Source organism: Filicampus tigris, chromosome 11, assembly GCF_054856515.1.
Source record: "Filicampus tigris isolate MCC_2025a chromosome 11, RoL_Ftig_1.0, whole genome shotgun sequence".
Taxonomy (NCBI): domain Eukaryota; kingdom Metazoa; phylum Chordata; class Actinopteri; order Syngnathiformes; family Syngnathidae; genus Filicampus; species Filicampus tigris.
Window position 1 is genome coordinate 15,518,198 of NC_141227.1, and position 20,473 is coordinate 15,538,670.

The 20,473-nt window shown below is 40.9% G+C and overlaps 1 protein-coding gene across 1 annotated transcript in view; it reads left to right on the plus strand.

The window, feature by feature from the left end:
* The window catches only part of lrmda (leucine rich melanocyte differentiation associated), a 248,002-nt gene that overhangs the window by 83,649 nt on the left and 143,880 nt on the right, over positions 1-20,473 (plus strand). The gene's annotated exons all lie outside the window — the stretch shown is intronic.

Consider the following 20,473-nt stretch of genomic DNA (forward strand, 5'->3'; position numbering starts at 1 on the left):
ATTATACCAGCATATTTTTATCTTTGCTCTTTCATATCGACACATAGGTTCGATGAAACAAAAAGCCCAGAATTACAAAGTATTGATTGTAGTTGCCATGCCCTTGCCATGAGAAGGGTGTGAAGATTGTCCACGAGCGATAACAACAGCTATGACTTGCACCAGTTCCGGCTCTTCACCTGGGGTGGCAAGAGTGGCAGGAGCTTCATTTGGGAGGTGGAGGTGCGCGCATGCGCACACATTTGCTTGATCTACCTATCAAGCTAGCATCTCCCGATTGAGCTATTTAGCCTTCAAGCTCACTATTCGTATTGAGATAACCATATATGGAGCTACCTATGTAGTCAGCTATCTACCTATCAAGCCAGCTATCTACCTATTGAGGGCACTAGCTATCAAACCAGCTATCTACTTGCCAAGCTAACTTTCTATAAAGCTAGCTATAGTGCTAGGTATGAAGCTGGATAGCGATTGAGCTAGCTCTCTGGATATTGTGCTGGCTATCAAGGTAAATATTAATCTAGCTATCCATCTATTTTTCTACCAATCAAGCTAGCTGATTCTTGACATAGCTACCTATGAAGAAAACTATCTTTCTAGCCAGTCATCTGCATGGGCTCAGGGACCTAGTCATTTTTAAAAACGGTTTCAACATAGCGCGTCATTTAAGTATAATGGTATTCACAATGATGCATGCGTGGGGCCACCTGGGAATAACTGTTGATTGGGACAAAAATATTTAACACCCTTTGCAGTAGAGCAAAGATTCGCCCACCACAACCTCTATGAATTTGTAGCTAAACTTGCCGGTGCAAGCATTGAAAATTAGCGTGAATCCACCACACTTGTTGTGGCATTTAATGAATGCTAATTAGACTTCATGAGTGTAACCCAGAAACAGAGCCATTTTACTGGTATGGCGAGCATTAACGCACATGCACAGAATCACACGCACTTTCGCAAACATCACACCTGATAATTACACTTTTGCTATCAGCTAGGGGCGTAGTGCTGGCTCCTTGCCTCTAATATGATAATTACTACTCCTTTGTTCTTTGAGGAAGTCTACTGTACTTGGTCTGACGCAGAACACTTAAGGCTCTGATTGAATGTTTGCACTTACATGCAAATGTGCAAAAAGAACACCGCCTGTAAATGTCTCACGTTTTAGCTGCTTGCCACATCACGTTATATACAGTTTTCAGGGTAGAAAAAGTTTTATATAAAAGCCCAGGCCACCCTAATGTACATGATGCATTCTATGAATTTTTTGTTTTCAATTGTATTTATTTATTTTTTTGGGTCACATCTCATACTGCATGACAGTTTGGGCTTAAGCAGCTCCCACTTCCACCAAATCCATTTGTTCACTGTATAATCTAAAAATAATGGATAAAAAAAAACAACAACAAAAAAAACAATTCTGTACCACCACTGCCACATTCTCAAAAACATATAACCTCTTAAGCTTTGACAGCTTTAGAGAATTATGCTTTATCAAATTAATTTACATGCGTAAATTAATTGAAATATATAAATAACCTAGCACCTGAGGCACCCTGTCATTTTGTTGAGGAATAAAACAGCCAAACCAGAAGCTCCGCAAACCAAAACTGCAAAATTCCTTTCTGCAGGACAACCTTTGGACAGTCACCTTTTTCCTATAAGAGTTGTACACTGTGGAACACACCGCCATCAGAAATAAAAACCATCTTGGATTTTAAGATGTTCTTGTCCAAAACTATAACTTGGCTGTAGAAAAATGTAAATAGTGTGTCTTTTTTTGGCATATGGTTTTGTTTTTTTTCCTTTTTTTCCTTTTTAATGTGAGGTATATTGTACTGTAACGTTGTGACTGAGTGAATGTTTTATGTACGTCATTACTGTAAATGTTGGGTTATTGATTACTGAATTGTGTGGTTTCTTTTGATTGCATATTTTAAATGTTAGATGGTACTGCAATGCAGGGGCGGAGCCATGAGTGGGCCTGGGTGTGCACAGGCCCACCCAGATTGACAGACTGCCCACCCAGTGAGATTCATGATTTTTATTATTATTTTTAATTATTATTAAATGATTATTAAATTATCTTTTAATCTGCATTTTGTTGTGTTTTTGTCTTTATTGAATATTTAGAATGGCATAATTGTGGTTGTCTTAGGAAGATCTGAACTTCATATTCAGTTTGTCATTTTCTTTGAATATATGAGAGAAATATTTAGGCCCACCCAGATTTTTCCCGGCCCACCCATGAGCCACGTTCTGACTCCGCCTCTGCTGCAATGTTGTAGAAGAGCCCAACTAGGGACTGGAGTTGAGAATTAGCATTAGCCTCAACCCCTATGAATTACATCAGATGCAACATTGTAACTGTTTGACTGCATTGTCCCTGTTAAATAAAGATTATTATTTTAATAAAGTACAGATACCTGAAAAATCTGCTTATGTAGAGTGATGAAGTATCTGTATTTTTTTTTTTTTACTTCCCACAACTGACAGATTTGCACATCAGCAGTGTGCGTCACTGTCATGGCATCCTCCCTGGGCTGTAACATAAAACCTTTGCGGCTTTGGGCACCGCTCACTTTTCAATCATCGGGCCAGCGCGTCATTGGGTCATGTTAAAACACACAGCAAAGCAGTCAGGGCCCCTGCGGCTTGTTAGTACCTCTACTCTTGCCAACGATGACACTCTTTTTAGGGGTTGATTTACTCTGTTATTGACAGCCATGATTATGAGGCAATGTGGGCAATGATTGTGGCTTCAAACCACCAAATGTTGTGTGAAGGAACACGGCTCTGGTGCTTTTAAACAGTTCCAGTAAAAATATAGATACGTTTAATATACTGAGTAGCAGGCGTCAATTGGGGTTAAAACTCCATTGTAACTGTCGGCTTTACAGATGGCATATCTGCTGTGTAGGTGGTGAATGTTGTGGCAATGAAGTCAAACTACACATGCATATGTTTACCCTTATTTTTTCTTGAGTCCATTCCTTTGAAAAGAAAGGGGGGAGCAAAACTGTCCAATAAATAAATAAAATGCACATTTTGTTTGTTTTGTTGTTGTTTTTTTTTTAAGTAGCTAACCTCCAAAATGGGACCAGTACAGGGTTGGGAGTCATATATATATATATATATATATATATATATATATATATATATATATATATATAAAATATGTTTGTTTTTTTCATGATCTTAACCCAACTTCCCATTGCTAATGCCATGTGCTCTTCCTTTGACATCAAACTAGATGGATCAATCTACCTCTGCTGATTGCAGTCAAATAGCGGACTCATATTTTTCCTTAACTGCTTCAAAACACAATTGATCTACAATCAATTCCACACAATTGACATAATTAATTATTTTGCCCATGTCTATCTTTGGAGGTGTGCAATTTGGTGTAGATCCAATTGAAGGTAGCTGGCCCTCAGGTGAGTTGTCTACAAAGCTGCCATTTGTCCATAGTTAATAACATTAGTCGACATTGATGCTGATGGATGCATTCAACATCTAGAAAAGCTGAAACACATTTAAATATACAGTATGTAAATATTTATTTTCTTGATATGCATGAGGCACCACTATTGTTGTCTTACAAGGTGCCAAGCTTTTGGCTCAGGCCTTGGGGCTCTCGCCATAGAACACTTTATCATGTTTTTAGTCCTCATGAATAATTAAAAAAACCTGAATTACTTGCCATGTACAAAATTCATATGCTGGCGCAGCAAGGGAGGGTGCGGTTGATACACGAAAATTAATTTTCCTTTCTCCGTGAGTGTGACGGGAAATCAATTAATCTTGATGTATTATTTCACGCCGGGCAGGGCGGCGGCGGCGGCACAGAGAGTGGCTACAGCTGTTTTCATTGGAGAGGTCATATATTATACTTGGCGGCTTTGACAGCTGCTGAAGGAAAAGGCTGAAGGATATCAGGCAGGTGTAGCAAGCTGGGAAAAAAATGATTAGGGAACACAAACTGTTGCCAGCTAAATAAACTAATAGCAGGAAGAATGAATTACAGGATCAATTCTTTTGGACTTCTTCCCCCCCAAAAAGCGCTGTCACTAGCTGCTGACATTTGTTAGTGACGTTCCCGTTTGTTTGATGAACTAGTCATGTTGTGCCATTTATTTACTTGCGTCTCGTCTTTTGCCTTTTCGGCGTTTGCGTGGTGTTGTAGGAGGAAAGGGAAGGGTGTTGGAATTGAGATTTACCACCCGTCAGATAAATGTGTCCAGGTAATATAACACTGGGGATAGAGTGACGGAGCTATTTACTGCCTGCTTTAAAGTTTTATAACTTGTCACACTTTGTACAGGTTGTTGTCTGTGCCTTGGAGATGTCCCGGCATCACCGCGGTGAATGGGAAAACAAGTTCAGATGATGACTCTTTTAATGGGAGTGAGAGGAGATAAGCATAAAAGTAGACTCGAGAACAGACTGCCTGTTCTATCCCTATGATGGCAACATAACACAAATTAGTACACAATTTGTACATTTGAACTCAAGTAAATATATAATTGTGGTACATATTTCTTTGAAACAACCCTAGGCCAAAATTATAAAACTGTTAAATGGAAACCAGTACAAAATGTGATCGTAACTAAGCTTGCCTCCGCATGCCGCATGACGACATATAGTATTATTTCACTGCTGTGCAGGCTAGTTTATCCTGTGCCGTTTTTGCAAACCTCATATGTTGCAACGTCATAAACTGAAGAAGTAGTGTGTTCCCCATGAAGTTAAAAAATTAGTTTGAAATTGTTCTTGGTAAACCTGCCATAGTCATCTGGGCTCAAAATGTGTAGGATAGTGACAGGTAGATCGCAATGAACCAATAATTCAATTTGGATCTGTTATTAAGGTCATCAGAAACTCTATAATAATGCCACTCTGTGATTATAATTTGTATTTCCAGAGGTGGGCTTTTTACAAAATTTAGTTGGTACGTCGTTTGTCATCTGTCAGCGGCTGTCAGTAATTTTTCATGACAAACCGAATTGTAATCAATTGTATTCCGTCCCCCCATCCACAAAAAACATCAGCAAAATGGGCATGCGTCAGTGACGACTGATAGGTACTGTTACAGATGGACACGGTTGGTGACGATTACAATGATGGACGAAATCCACTCCAAATGCGCTATATAAATAAAATTGTATTGTATTGTATTGTATTAAAATTGCCACGATATATCGTTGTCGTCATGTCACGATATTAATAGCAAATCTGTTTAAAAGCCCAAGTTGTTCTCCATTTGTGCAGTTCCAGCACCCTCTGGTGGTTAGTTTATTAGTGCAGTTTAATTTGATGTCACCATGTTTCGGACCCATGCTAATCACCAGTAGGAGCCCATGACTGGCCAAGCCTATTTCTTTGTGAATGTTTTTATTATGCACAAAATCAGAATATTCTGATGTTTCTTTTTTTCTTTTACAATATTGTGAGCTTTTATACAGTATCGTGAGCTTTTTATATTTTTCGCCAACCTCCCCACAATATCGTGAGGTTCATATCGTGATATTATCATACCGTGACATTTGGATATCGTGACGTCCCTAGATCACACTATTGTGTTTTTATGATGACACAGTTGTATGTTTACGATCACACAATTGTATGCATATAATTACACAGTTCTGTGTTTAAGTGACACATACACACATATATTATATATGAATACACATACATATATATAAATTCATTGCTGAAGTAGTTTTTACATAATCCTCATTTAACACCTCCCCTAGAGAAACACGTACACAAATAAAAACATGTCCTTCCGTGCTGAGGTAACAACCATGGTGATAATCTCTGTGGCGCTTTGACTTGGATCAACATGGTTTCATCAAATTCCATTGAAACTTTTCTCCAAAGTGATGAACAAACTGTTGAGGTGTGGGCGATATCTCCTGCTGACTTAGCGATGGATTGCCAGCCTGTCACCTGCCACTGTGGATGATTGACATGTCAAACGTGCCGTGAGTTTGTTGTCAGAAATTGGGGTGAATGGCCAGTTAGACTTCTTGCTAAGCACTACACATTGACAAGTTTAGTGTCCATAATACAGTTTAACAGAAACATGTATTACTGAAAGTAATCTCTTTTTATTTGAGCATAATTGGCCTCTGTTCACTATTCGAATGTGAAAGAAAAAAGTCTCGGCTAGTGAAAGGTCGGGTGTTTTTCCCTGGGCGTCATCCATACTGCCGTAAATTCCTTTCCATTTATGAACAGATTTCACTGGTCAACAGGACTGGTAATCAACAATCAGTAAACATCTGTTACAATCCATTAATAACCCGCCGCTGCAGATTTACAGCCGGCCCGGCGGCTGTCGCGAATGTATTCCCCGTCGCCGACCAGGGGCAGCTTGGAGCGGGGGCGGCCAGTGCCATTTGTAAATGCGAGACAAATTAGAGAGCGGGAGACAACTAAATTAAAGCTCCAAATGACCGCGGCCAGATGGAGCTCGATATAACAAATGGAACAAGTTGTGGAGGTGCCAGTTGTACAGACGCTGAGGGACACTGAGGGGGAATTGATTCAGGAGGGCCATTGGGCGAGCAGATGAAAAGGTTATAGTAACACTTACAGCACGCCGACTGGAGGCTCCTCTGCCTGCCGACTTTATGTCGCACATATGCACCAATGTCATTGTAATGAATAAATCTTGCGCCTATGCATTCACCATGGTTTAGGAGTTGAGCTTACCTTGGTTTGAATTGGATTTTGTGTTATCCACTTGATTGGTTTTAACATCCTTGAATGGAATTTGAGGCAGCATGGTGGGTGAGTGGTTAACATGGCTTCCTCACTGCTCAGGGTTTAAATCTCTGCCTTCTCGAGTTGTTTACGTGGGTTTCATATGTGCCTTCTGAATGGCTGTCAACCAGTGTGGCATGTTCACCTGCCTGGGATAGGCTCCAACTCACCTGTGAAACTAATGAGGGCGAGCGCTTGATGGAAATCGACCAGAGCAAGCTGCTACATGTGATCGAATGCATTTGTCTTCAGACAATGGCGAAGCAGCATTTGGCTCAATGTCCAAGGTGATTTTGCATTTTATTCTTGAACTGTGTATTGATTCCAATATTGGAACGACTGGTATCAAAGTGCACAGGTTCCAAGTGTTTCATGCAATTATGTACTGCAAAAATTACTTTAGGGCGGCGCGGTGTGCGACCGGTTAGCACGTCCGCCTCACATGCAGAGGTTGTGGGTTAGAATCCGGCCCTGGCCTCCCTGTGTGGAGTTTGCATGTTCTCCCCGTGCCTGCGTGGGTTTTCTCCGGATACTCCGGTTTCCTCCCACATTCCAAAAAACATGCATGGTAGGTTAATTGGACACTCTAAATTGCCCTTAGGTGTGATTGTGAGTGCGGATGTTTGTTTGTCTCTGTGTGCCCTGCGATTGGCTGGCAACCAATTCAGGGTGTCCCCCGCCTACTGCCCGAAGACAGCTGGGTGAGGCCCCAGCACGCCCGCGACCTTTGTGCGGATAAGCGGATTGGATATGGATGGATGGATGAAAAATGACTTTACTCCTGTGTCAGCATACAGGTTGCTGAAGACTACAAGTCTTGGCATACGAACAAATTCAGGTTACATTGTCGCCCTCGGAACAGAACTCTGCAGTAAACCTAGAAGCCCTGTATCGATATTTCAGTATTGAGCTGCCCAACACTCCATTGCATCTGTTTGCTCAAGACAGATGAGCGCCTTTGTGTGTCTTGTAAATGGCTTTGCAGTGGCGGTAGGAGTAGCGCATTTGTTTGGGTTAAAGACCGCTTGTTAATGAAATAGATCATGAACGTTGCCATTATGATAATGCACTGCAAGTACTTTCCTCTAGGTGTAATCTTTTATTTATGACCATTTTCAAAAGGAAAAAATACATCTTTTGTGTTGGTTCTGTTGCTGAAGACAAAACCATCAGTATTTACTCGGCACATTTGTCCCTGTGGCATGTGAAGATCATGGAGTTTGAGCAGGAGATTAGCTTTGGGTTAATGAAGTCTGGAGTGGAGAGAGAAATGGTTATTACTCTGTAATGTGGAGTCTTTTAATTTCCACCGTGGCAGTCTGGCCCTAATGTGTTATTTTACATTCACTTTTAGATTGCTTAAAGTGGTCACTGCTATTTGTCTTACTCATTTAAAACCCCATTATTCAGATGTGCTCGCAGATGATACATGAGGCCTCTCCCAGTGCCTTCCTTTTGCTTGCTGAATAATAAAATATTCCTCACTAGGGACAGTTGCAGTGCACAGTCTTCCTCCGTGACATACATAAGCTGTTAACACATAATATGCCACCGTTTGTTTTTGAAATCTCCGCCATTTATCCTTTTTTTCCGTACTCTTGAAGCGTCATTATGGGAATCCCTGATCTCATCACTCACCCAAAATCCCATTTTTGTTTTTCCGTAGGTGATTCCCCCCCCGCTCGCTCGCTTACTTACAGCGGCCCTCTCCTTACCTTCTGATAAAAGAGGCAGGAAGTGACAGGGAATATTTGTTATGAGGGGGAGACAGGGGCGACATGCACTCGATTATAAAATGCGGGGACGTGCAGAGGTCGGATAAACAATTTGCCACTGAACTTGGCTACCCATGATGCACTCTGCTCTCTATATCACAAGGGAGGGGATGCTTTAAGGGGCAGGTAGGCGGGGCGCTACGGGGGGCTCTGGCTGATGGCAGTCAGGCTTCTCTCTCTCCGGGTTAATTCACAGGATGAAAAGCTGCTCGCTGTGATGTGTCATATATCAAAGACAGGGCATCAGTAATCTTTGCTCAAGGGCACAGATAACAGACAGATAGACATGTGAATGAGATGGGGGGTGAAAAAAAAAAAAAAAGCAACTCATCCTTTTCTGCTACCACCATGGAGGAGATAAAACAAGATTTATGACTCATCTCGGACCGCATGCCGGCTGCCCGCTCCATTTTTCAGCCGCTCCAAAAATTGGTAGTGGAAAGCAATCTGCTTGTCAGTGTGTCCATCAGGTGCTTCAAGAGGAAATTGGGTCCTTCGGGCTTTTTTGGTCCTTTTCTTTATAGCACTTTTGTTTTTAATGGCCTCAATAAATATACAGTATGTAAGGTTTTAAGTACCTTTTATCGCTAAGCATTTTCCATGTGATGGACCCTTCTCTTAGCCAGTTCTTGAAACTTTGTCAATCCAATTGGTGCATTGCTGTTTTATCTTGAAATGCAATCAAATCAAAATAGCAAAAATATTAGTATGTACCGTATGACATATTTATATTTATACGCTATGGATAATCACAGTTCAGCATATATTATGGTTTCAAGGTTATGGTTTGGGTCACACTCAGCATAAAAAGGGAACAAAAGAATATCACCAGCAGTGACATTTGCGATCCAGTGGCTGAGTTGCATTGTTCACAGAGAAGAGGTGTGGTTCGAGCGTGTGAGCTGTGGCTCAAGCTGTCCCTTTCTAATATTTTCTGTGGGAAAGCAGTACACCCCCATATCGATAAATCAGAACACAAATACATGTACTGTCACTTGGCCCCCCCACATAACTATTATTAATTATTATTGTTCTAGGGACAATATTGTCTACCGTCATGTCTACCATGCCTCAGTTTGAGCCTAATGATATGAAATTGACTTAACTACGGGTAATCAACAGGTGCTTACTTACCGGTTATGTATGTGCTTTGCATGTCTGATAGCAAGAGGACAGAATTATCTTCCGATGCTCAGCAGAAAGTGCTTCCAAAGATCATCACAATTACATGTATTTGCCTTGTTAACTCATTCAGTGCCAGACATTTTCCTCTTTTACCATAACGTTTGAAAAAAAAAAATGAAAACAAATTTAAAAAATCCTGGGATTGAATGGCTGGACTGTGAAAAGACAAATAAATATGTCAATGGCAGTCAATGAGTTAATTAGTCCAAACAAGATTTGCCCTTATATTTCTATCCAAATCCCAAATATTCCTCTCCTAGATTGGCCAATGTTATCCTCGAGTCTCCTTAGCCAACTTGACGGGTTTTGGTAGATTTTGTTTTTTCATGGCACAGAGGAATCAGTGACAGGCAAGTTGAGTTCGATATCATGTCTCATAATGACTCTTCTTTGAGTTTATGCTCCTGCAAATTACCATCTCTTGCAGCACGGGGATGATTTAGTTTGTTTTTTAATCAGTTTGCTTTGGCTGGTGCACCAGATCCACCTGTGAGACGACCCAATGTCAGTTTAAGCAACACCATGTTCGACATGGGGTCACTGTAAGCTGCAGAGTAATGTAACGCATAGCCTGTTTTGCATATTGGCCCTACCTGCTGTTCCTGTCTAGACGAGTCGCCAAGCGTGACATCTGCTTTGAGATGAAAACCTGAATGTCAGCACTCAGCAAAATTGGAGGAGTGTCTGTCACTCTCCCACAATCATTTCTCAAATGACAGGTGGCTAGAGTGTATGCTTGAGGAATAGCCGTTTTTAATAAGACATCAGAGGGGGGAGGGACTGATCAAACAAAATGATCACCTTGAAAAAAATGTCAGAGATGTAGATCAATAGGAGCTGATGTGGGACCTAAATCATGAGGAACTTTTAGGTCATGGTACTATGTAGGTGTCATTTGCGGTCCCTGGAACAATTATGCAAATCAAGCTGTTGACGTAGCAGGAGTAACTTAACCCCACCTGCAATGCAGTAGGTGGTGCTAGAAAGATCTTAAACAAAGCTACCCAAAAACGATCTTGTTAAAGCAGGATGGGGGATAGCCTAAGGAAGTAAACACACAATATGTAGATTTTCTGCAGCTTTTATTATTATTATTACTTGTCTTGACCCAGATTGCCAAGCACAAGAAGCGCATTGGCTGCAAAAGTCGCCCGTGAAGAGTCTCATATTAGCTCATCCGCAGTTTATTTGAAAGCTATCATTTTCTTGACTTTTATAGCTGAAAATTGTCATTGATTTGCCGGATGACAGATGCTAAGAGGCCCTCCTATTGACGCCTCCCGCCATCGATGCTTTCAGTAAATTCCTCATCTAATTAACATGCCCGGGCCAAATGATACACCTTTGTATTCTGAGAGGATGTCGATGGATGCGGGGCGCATTGTTCTAGAAGGACTTATTGAGCTGCTTGTCACTGCGCTGTGATTTAAGACATAACGGAGAATGTTTCTTTTTGTGTGGCATAATTAAAGCTGTTTTATGGGCTGCACCAAGTCGGCTGAAGATGGCAGACAAGAGAAGATCATGACGTTGATAGAATGTAGGATTTTTCTCTTCCAGTCAATAGTCATCCAACCTTTTGACACTCATTGTTCTCGGGCATTGGGAGGAAATATTTCTTCGACTGAAGCAATGTTAGCCAGGTGATGTAGTTTCTTAACAAATTTGTGACCGCATTGTTACTTTGTGTTTATTGACATTCGGAAAGTATTTTTCCCAGCAATGCATGGTTTATTACTGGGCGATTTACAAAGTTCCCTACATACTGCGAAGTTTCAAAGTTACGAATGATGTTACAACGAAGTAGCTTGTGCAGTAGCGTAAAAATAATTTGGTTATTTTATATATTTGTGGCGTAAAAGTGTTTGCCATACAAATATTTACTGTTCTTATTCAACTACAGAGTTAGCATAGGTTAGTGGTAAAGTACGGAAGGTTCTGGCTTACAAATTACGGTGGATGTTACAGCCATATTATTGTAACTGTCAGAAACTGAGGAGCCCCTGTAGTGTGACCACAATCCTTTGTGGCGCTAGTTGAACTTTGATTCGATTTGCCTTCCATTTCGACAGTCTGAAACACGTCAGATGGATCTCCTTCTTGTCATACAACTTCAGGGAAAAAAAAGCTAAAAGATGCAAAATACATTTTGAATATTTAAGTTAATCTTGTGATACTGGTACAAATGAGGTCTATGGACAAGTTGGACAACATTTTAGACAATCTAACTTCAAGGTATCAGTGTAAAACTGGCAGCAATACTGCAGTAATCCTGTAGTTTCTAGCCCCTTATTGGGATAGCGCCTCTTGTGACAGCAATAATCTCCTGCATTTCACCCATGGACTTCTAAGATATTTGGCAGGTTCTCTAGTGCAATTGTACATCTGAACCTGCCACCGCCTCTGGCAGGTGCCAGAACCTGACACCGACTGAAGTCACCGGGAGCAATGTGGTGGCTGGTGATGGTGGTGGCGGGGAGGGGTCTTATGGGCTTCATAGTAACATGATGCTGGGGTCTTCTGCCTTGTGCCCACAGTGGCCTTCAACCACCACTCAGCGGCTCTGCTGGATAGCTAACGGCTTACTTGACTGTGGGTACAGAAAGCTCATTGTAGGGAGGCACAGAATTCAAGAGGGGGGTAGTGGTGTAATCCTGGCTCTGTCCTGGATCAGTCAGTTCGGATTTCACACAGGCCCCACGATCAGACAAGGGGCCCCTGGTCTTGATGTTACTGAGGCAGCAACAACACCTCCGTCCTTATAGCAACGGGGGGAAAAAATATGGTGGCAGTTTTTCAACCTGAACCTGCTGTTGTTTTGTACAAAGAAAATATCAGTAATGAGGTGGTTGATTTTGTACAAATTTTACCCAATCTCGACCTTATTGATTTCAGAGGATATTATCTGCCCACATCAAAGGTCGTTCAGGTCCCATCCAAAGATTTTTCACCTAAAATCGCAAGCATTTTGTTGCCTTGTCACTTGTCTACCAAGTGTACACTACAATTTGTTTTGCTATTCTATGGCTGGAAATGGCAATTCCTACCCGAGCTTGCATTTTCACTTACAAGTAGGATTTCTGAATAATCATCAGTGAATGTATTGATTTTGTTTCCAAGTAAGCGAATGCAAGACGAATGCGAACTTCAGGTTGTCATACAGAGACAATTTATTTTAACGATGAGTGAGGGAAACCTCAGGTGTTCAACTTGACACTGTTTTAGCTATTTCAGTTTCACACAAGTACCGTCTGAACCTCTTTTACTACCTCCGAAGCAGGACAATTTCTGGTTGGCTTGAGACATACTCTTGCAACCCACTTAACACACAGCCTCCATTTTTGAATGACACCGTTTTTATTCTGTTGTCAGTTAAACAATTCCACATGAACAGCAATTACGTTTCCCCTTTCCTTCTGTATACAAATCCTCGTAGTGTCTCCAACTTTTAGCCAAATCAGCTTCATGTTATACTATTTTTCATACAGTCGATGACTTTTCAAGGGTACTAAAGTCAATTCCAATGTAAGCCATGTTGTCTTTCATTCAATTAGACAACCTCTCCCACACAACACAAAAATGACATTGAAATAAATTGATGTAATGACAAGAATCCATGCCCGCAAGACTGAGCGATTTCTGGCTGTGCACTTGGCATGTAATGTGATCTCCGCTGATTCAGTGGAAAACAAATCCTATTTTGCCTCTGTTTTACATACAAGTGTAAGAATGTGTTTGGCATTTGGTGTTCAGAGAGAGAGCTGCAGGGATGGCTGGTCCATTCACCACCTATGTATGCTACAGAGAGTAGATAATTGCTTCATGGCCAGGGGCTTTCGGTTAGCCAGCTAGTTAGCGATCACACAGGCAAGATGTCTGACTCTCTGTGGACACCAGCATTTCTCCATCAAATGGCTGCAAGAAGTGGGCGGAATAATTTTCGCAGCGCTCATTTTGTTTATGACCTCTCGCTTAGGTTACAGTGCTGTTTAAACGAGCAATTTGGTATTTGCAGAATTTTTTCTGAAAGCGTAGACTTCCAAAAGAGTTTCAGATAGAGTCAAGGGAAAAAAGTGCATTGCTCCTCAGACATAACGAGTTTCAAGGTGTTTTTTGTAACCATTAAGCATTGGCAAAAGCATGTTTTATTGAAGAGGCAGCGAGTGTGCCAACGGGTGAGATTTGTTGCAGTAAGGTTTCCTGGTTCATTGTCATTTGTTCTATGATACGGCAGATTTTTAAAGACTGTAAAACTGTGCAATGTCGAAGGTCCACCACAATCTGTAGCAAGACACTGGTTGACCTCTGATTTGTAGGCATTTTGTTAAGAGTTTTGTTTCCCAAACTTGGTGGTAGGTCTGCTAACTATTATTTTAATAATTAATTAATCTGTCGACTATTTTGTCAGTCAATGAATCTGAGTAAAAGTAACAACAACATTAATTCCCATTCCTTTATTCAATAAGATGACATAATTTCAATTTGACAGTGCAGAAAATGCACAAACATTTATTAATTGTGATTCAGTCGCTGGTTTGGTCCCTAACATATTGGAAAGTAAGCAAAATTGTTGATCGTTATTTTCCAAAGTTAAAGCAAATATTTTATTTTGATTCCTCAACAAAAAGATTATCGGTCTGCTTTCATGGAGCACTACAGAAGTCTGAGATTTACTGTTGAGAAACTGAAATTATGAGGATTTGGACAATTTTACATTAAAAAAAGTGCAAACAGCCAATTGATTATCAAAAATGGTTTGCGATTAATTTGATGATGGATTACTTGTCAATTAATCCATTAACCTCTACTTGCTGGTCAATTTTCCAATCTGTAGAACCACAGGGCATCCTTTTGAAGTGTATTATGGTACAAAAGGTGGATCTGAAGTACCTCTTTATAAGGATCACCCCATCCAAAAAGTCAGTGGATGGTGAGCCTCACCGTTGGAATAAAGACACACATCATTAGAACAGTTTCATGATTTTAGAGGCCCCCTTTTGTTCCCTGGTTTCGCAGAGATGTCGGGGCTTATGTTTGCGATGGCAGCGATCCCTCTAAACAAACAACGGCGAGGACTGAAAAGGGAATTCTTTGTCTCTATTCTCTTCACGGAGCCTCCCGGTCCACTGCGAGTTTACATGACCCTCAACTTCTCACTACACAAGATGTGAAGGCATTTTTTTTTTTTTTAGGAGGCCCATAAAGAGGCATTGTTGGCTGGGTCAGAGCTGTGGAGTTTACATAAGAAGGCCTTTCTAACTTGAGCTCACGGTCCCTTGACAGATCATGTGAAAGACACCAGGCCGCAGCAGCATTTTTGGCGCATAGAAGCTGAAAGTGGTCACCCGACTTGTCACAAGCAAAAATAACTTTTTTTTCTTCTTCTTCTTCTTCTCAGGCTTGTTTATGATGTTTGGAGGTAATTTATATCCTCTAAATCGTCTGTACACTCTGTCCCGTCTGTCAACTTTTGTGCTTGAGTGATGTCGAGTTGTTTACTCAAGCACATCAACTCACTTTTCACTCTCACTTAAGCTGAATGAGCTTCTGCATCCCCCCCCCCCCTCTATCCCCATCCCCTCTCCCACCCTCCAATATTTCACTGGGCCTTTTTTGGCATTGTTGGATGTGTCCATCAGCGCGAGTGTCGTTCAAGGACGACAAGACAATGGATTTATTAGGGAGACAGATGAACTTCTTTTCAAATCCCGTCACTCCATCGACTGTCGACAGCAGAGACAGTTGACGCGCGTATGACAGCTGTCACGCTCGTCACGGTCACGTCTCCAAGCACAAACGCCCAGGCTGGTGTGCGTGTCTGCGTGTGAACAGTGCAACATTATAGTGCGGCGTCAGGGCTCTGTGTAACATCATAAAACATTTTTTGATTTGAGCCTCGTGATTCATCTTGCCTTCAGACATAATTTCGGTATGAGCCCACACCGAAATATATACTTGGATATACTGTATACTTGGGGCAATGTTGTGGCTTTGAGCTGAAATAAACAAATCTCTAACGTCCTATTCACGTCCTTCCACCTCTTTCATTTACCATAAGCAAAATATACTCTACATCAGATAAATGCATACTAGAAATAAGAAACCAGGGGCAAGCTTGACCACTCTTTAGCAATGCATCCCCACAGCTCAATGTTTACTTTACGATAAGGGATAATGAATGAAAAGTGGATTTCATCAGTGAAAGATGGAGAAATTGTTCAGTGAGTGATACTTTGGTCAACAAAGAAACATAATCTTTTAGGGATATTCCTTTTGGTATTTTGCTGAACATGCTGTAATGATTTCAGAACACACAATGCACTTAATTCCACATTTTTAAACACACAAATAGCAGATGTTATGACTTGAAGGCTTTTTCACACTGCACTTAGCAAAGCACGGCACATTGTCAGTTAACCCATTCATTGTGTATGTGCTGTGAGGGCGCGAGGATGGAATGCCGTGTCACGACGCGCCCTCGAATTGAAAGATGTTCAATTTGAGAGTGGAGTTGTGGTAATATCAGAATGTGCATCCAATACTAGAAAAAAATGGCATAGTGATTTCTAAAAGCCTCCGTATGACTTCCTGGTTGGCTGCTATGTGAGCACTTTGAAATATGGGCAAGCTGGCACTGGGATGAATACCAAGAAAACCAAGTGCAGTGTGAAAAAGCCTTGATAGTACATACTTTTACTTTATCATAATAATTGGATTTTATACCAATAACTGCAATATGATATACAATTATGTAAAATATATTTGTTTTACAAAAAAACCATCCATCTCAGGGGGTGGCCAATCACCTGTTTTCTGAAGCTGAGCCATGATTGGTTGTTACCTGAGCCCTGAGCAACTGTGATGTCATTTTGAATCGACATGAGTGACAAAATGGCCGCCCCCTGAGATGGACAAATACAGGAGGATTTTACTGCTTAACTCATATTGTAGAGAACATTCTTGGGTTGACTTCCCCTTTAAAACTATATACATACCCATTAGCCTCAACCAATCAGTGTCTTCCTTATACTATGTCAACCAATCGATCGATGTGTTTCTGCCATTCCAATCAAAGGCTGTGTTTACGAATGGGCATGTGTATGACCCGTGTGCCATTGCTTCGGTATTTATCCATAGATGTGATCGTGCCACACAGTATAGGTTTGTCCTCGTATGCTGTCAAGCGAATGTGCAACAGTCTGTCTTTGTAATGTAATGATTTCTTCAGTAAAAACATTTGGGCTCGCAATAGCAATACGGGTGCAGCCTAATGTGCAGCATTAGTAAGTCGAACAACTCTCATCTGTTCTAATCTGTGCATCTAACGAAGGAGACCATAATAAAAGGTTACTGTTGATCAATGCCCGACACAAACACAATCCATCTGCGGCAAAGATTAATAAATGATGGTTTCATCCAAAGAGTAGGGACGCATTCTCCAGTTTTGCTGATTTATTCTGCCGCTGCTTATTAACACCACATGTCCCTGTTTTTTTCATCAAGCCCTAATTGAGTGTAGGATTTTGCTGAAGTGTATTATCCATTATGTGTGCAAGGACATTGATGAATGGAAATGGCTTTCCTTTGTTGAATGGACTGGACAGTGTTGCTGGCCAAGTAATGATCCAAAGCACCAGATCAATAAAGCATCGGAATAAAAAGATGAAATTCTGCTTTTCGCAGTGATTACACTCTCAATGGCTGAATGTGTTTGATTAAAAGGAAAAAACAACTTTTATTTTTATTCCACAAGCCAAAATAAGCATCCTGAAGATTTCTTCTCCGCTTCCCAGCCTCTAGCCCATTAAAATTCCTCTGAAGTTTTGTACATATCACTACATCAAATGCACATGAATTATGAATGTCTCACATAGCAATCTAGCCTGCGGGTTCCCTTGCAACTGATTTGGTGTCTATGAACTTTGTTGTTACAAGGACCGCAGAAAATTGGAGTAATTTGCTCTCCCCCGTGATTGATCATTCATAGCTCATAACGCGGAGCAAGGCGCAATAAACATCTCTACCTTCTTGTTTTGCGCCGCACTTCCATTTGTTTCAACATGTTTAATGTCGTTTAAGTCAGGTCAAATATTCACGCGCGAGAAGAACTTTGTCACAAAAACGGGGGCACACATTCAAAATTCGGAATGACTTCTGCATATTTAAGACACAGTTGGCTGACACTTTGCTAGCTATAATTTTGTAACTGGGAAACCTACTAGCCACTGTGTTCCATATTTGTTATCGGAGGCAAATGTAGACGCGGTAAACATATAACTTTTAATGTTGGTACATAAAACTTGGTGGTAAAAGTTGTGGTTCAACTTCATGTGTTCCATTTCGAGGTTTTGCTTGACTTTTGAGGCTTATTTTTGGGGGGAAAAACCAAGAATTTTGCCACTTTTGGAGCATTTACCCATGGAGGCTCCACAATACTACTTATTGGTAATTGGTAAATACATATTGTTATTTTGTAGATGAAATCCAAGTTGTTGGTGTTCTTTATCCGACTGGGTCTGGATCCAAGGACATCTGTCTGTCTGTTTTCACTCACAACCTTATAAATAACAAACTGACTGCGCTCATGCGCCCCCAGAGTGTCAGTGAACTCCCATTCCCAGGCTTTGTGAAGCGCAAGCTCGGGGTCCCGCTGCCCGACTCGACGTCTGTTCCGGTCATCCACTTCTTGCCTAACTTCTAAGCAGCTGCACATCAAAAGGAATATGATTTATCAGGACTGCACCAATGACTTGTTTATTCAAGTTAACATTCTTGGCCCTAAGCTTCATTTTTATTTATTTGAATGTTTTTTTTTTTTCCCCTCTTTCATGTTGTTCTGCGGTGGCTGTACGTAGGTCATTATCAATCAATCAATCAATCAATCACATTTTATTTATATAGCACTTTTCATACATAAAAATGCAACTCAAAGTGCTTTAAAACATTCAAAGCAAAACATAGAATTATCTTCAATCAAAAGAAAAGATAAATTATTTAAAAGTTGTTGAAAGCCAAACTAAAAAGGTGTGTCTTGAGCTTCCTCTTAAAAATATCAACAGTCTCTGCAGACCTGACATCCTCTGGCAGGCTATTCCAAAGGTGAGGACCAAAATGGCTGAATGCAGCCTCGCCATGCATTTTGGTCCTCACCCTTGGAATAAATAAAAGGCCGGCGCCAGAGGACCTCAGGATCCGCGAGGGCTGGTATGATAAAAGCAAATCAGATAAATAAGATGGCCCAAGACCATTAACACATTTATAAACTAATAAAAGTACTTTAAAATCGATCCTGAAACACACAGGGAGCCAATGCAGCAATTTCAAAACTGGCGTAATGTGCTCCCGCCCTCTGGTTCTCGTCAGCACCCGAGCGGCTGAATTCTGCAGTAGTTGCAGTGGTGAAATGCTCTTTTTCGGGAGGCCAGAGAGCAGGGCATTACAGTAATCTAAACGACAGGAAATAAAGGCATGCATCAGCACTTCCGTGTTAGCCTGAGAGAGAAACGGGCGGACTCTGGCGATATTCTTAAGGTGATAAAAACCAATCTTGGTTACATTTTTAATATGAGGAATAAAACTGAGCTCAGAGTCAAAAATGACGCCAAGGTTCTTCACACAGTGTGAGGGATTAAAAATGTGTAGTTTTGGTAAAAGCTTCTCTCTCTGACCTTCGGGACCGATAACTAAGACCTCAGTCTTGTCCTCATTGAGCTGTAGGAAATTATCTGCCATCCATGACTTGATATCTAAAATGCAATTTAAAAGGGTATCAATGGGTCCTGTGTCATCAGGAGACACGGCAATATACAGCTGCGTGTCATCAGCATAGCTGTGAAAGCTGATGCCGTGTCCCCTGATGACATCCCCGAGGGGAAGCATATAAAGATTAAAAAGTAAGGGGCCTAAAATCGAACCTTGAGGAACCCCACATTTAATTTCATGAGTTTTAGAGGAACAAGTATCCATACTTACAAAGAAATATCGGTCTGTGAGATAGGAATAAAACCAGTCAAAAACAGTACCAGAGATGCCCACTAGATTTTTAAGTCTATTTAATAAAATTTGGTGATCTACTGTATCAAAAGCAGCGCTTAGATCCAGTAGCACCAAGACTGTGAGTTTTCTCACGTCTGCAGTGCACCTAATATCATTTAAGATCCTTAAAAGAGCAGTCTCCGTACTGTGGTTCATCCTAAAACCAGATTGATATTTCTCCAAAATATTATTTGTATTTAAAAAATGATTCAACTGGATGAAAACCAGTTTTTCTAAAATCTTACTTAAAAACGGTAAGTTGGATACGGGTCTGTAGTTATTAAAAACGCTCGGGTCAGAACCGCTCTTCTTCAGAAGGGGCTTCACCACCGCCGTTTTAAAGGCAGCTGGGAAGACGCCTGTCTGAAGAGAGCAATTGACTATATTTAAAATTTGTTCTTCAAAAAATCCATAAAATGTCTTAAAAAGAAATGTGGGAATTGGATCCAAAAGGCAGGTTGTTGGGTTTACCTGGGAGAAAACTCGAACAAGTGTCCTTGCATCAACCAGGGCAAAACTTTCCAGTGTTTCCTCATGTAAATATGATTGTCCGGGTTTATTAAAACTTGTGTTTTGACGGGCTAAAAGACTGGATCTTATGTCATCGATTTTACTTCTGAAGTGGTCTGCAAAGTCCTCACAGAGAGCATCTGTTGGTCTCATTACTCAACTAATTAATTATCATACAGGCTTACTGTATGTAA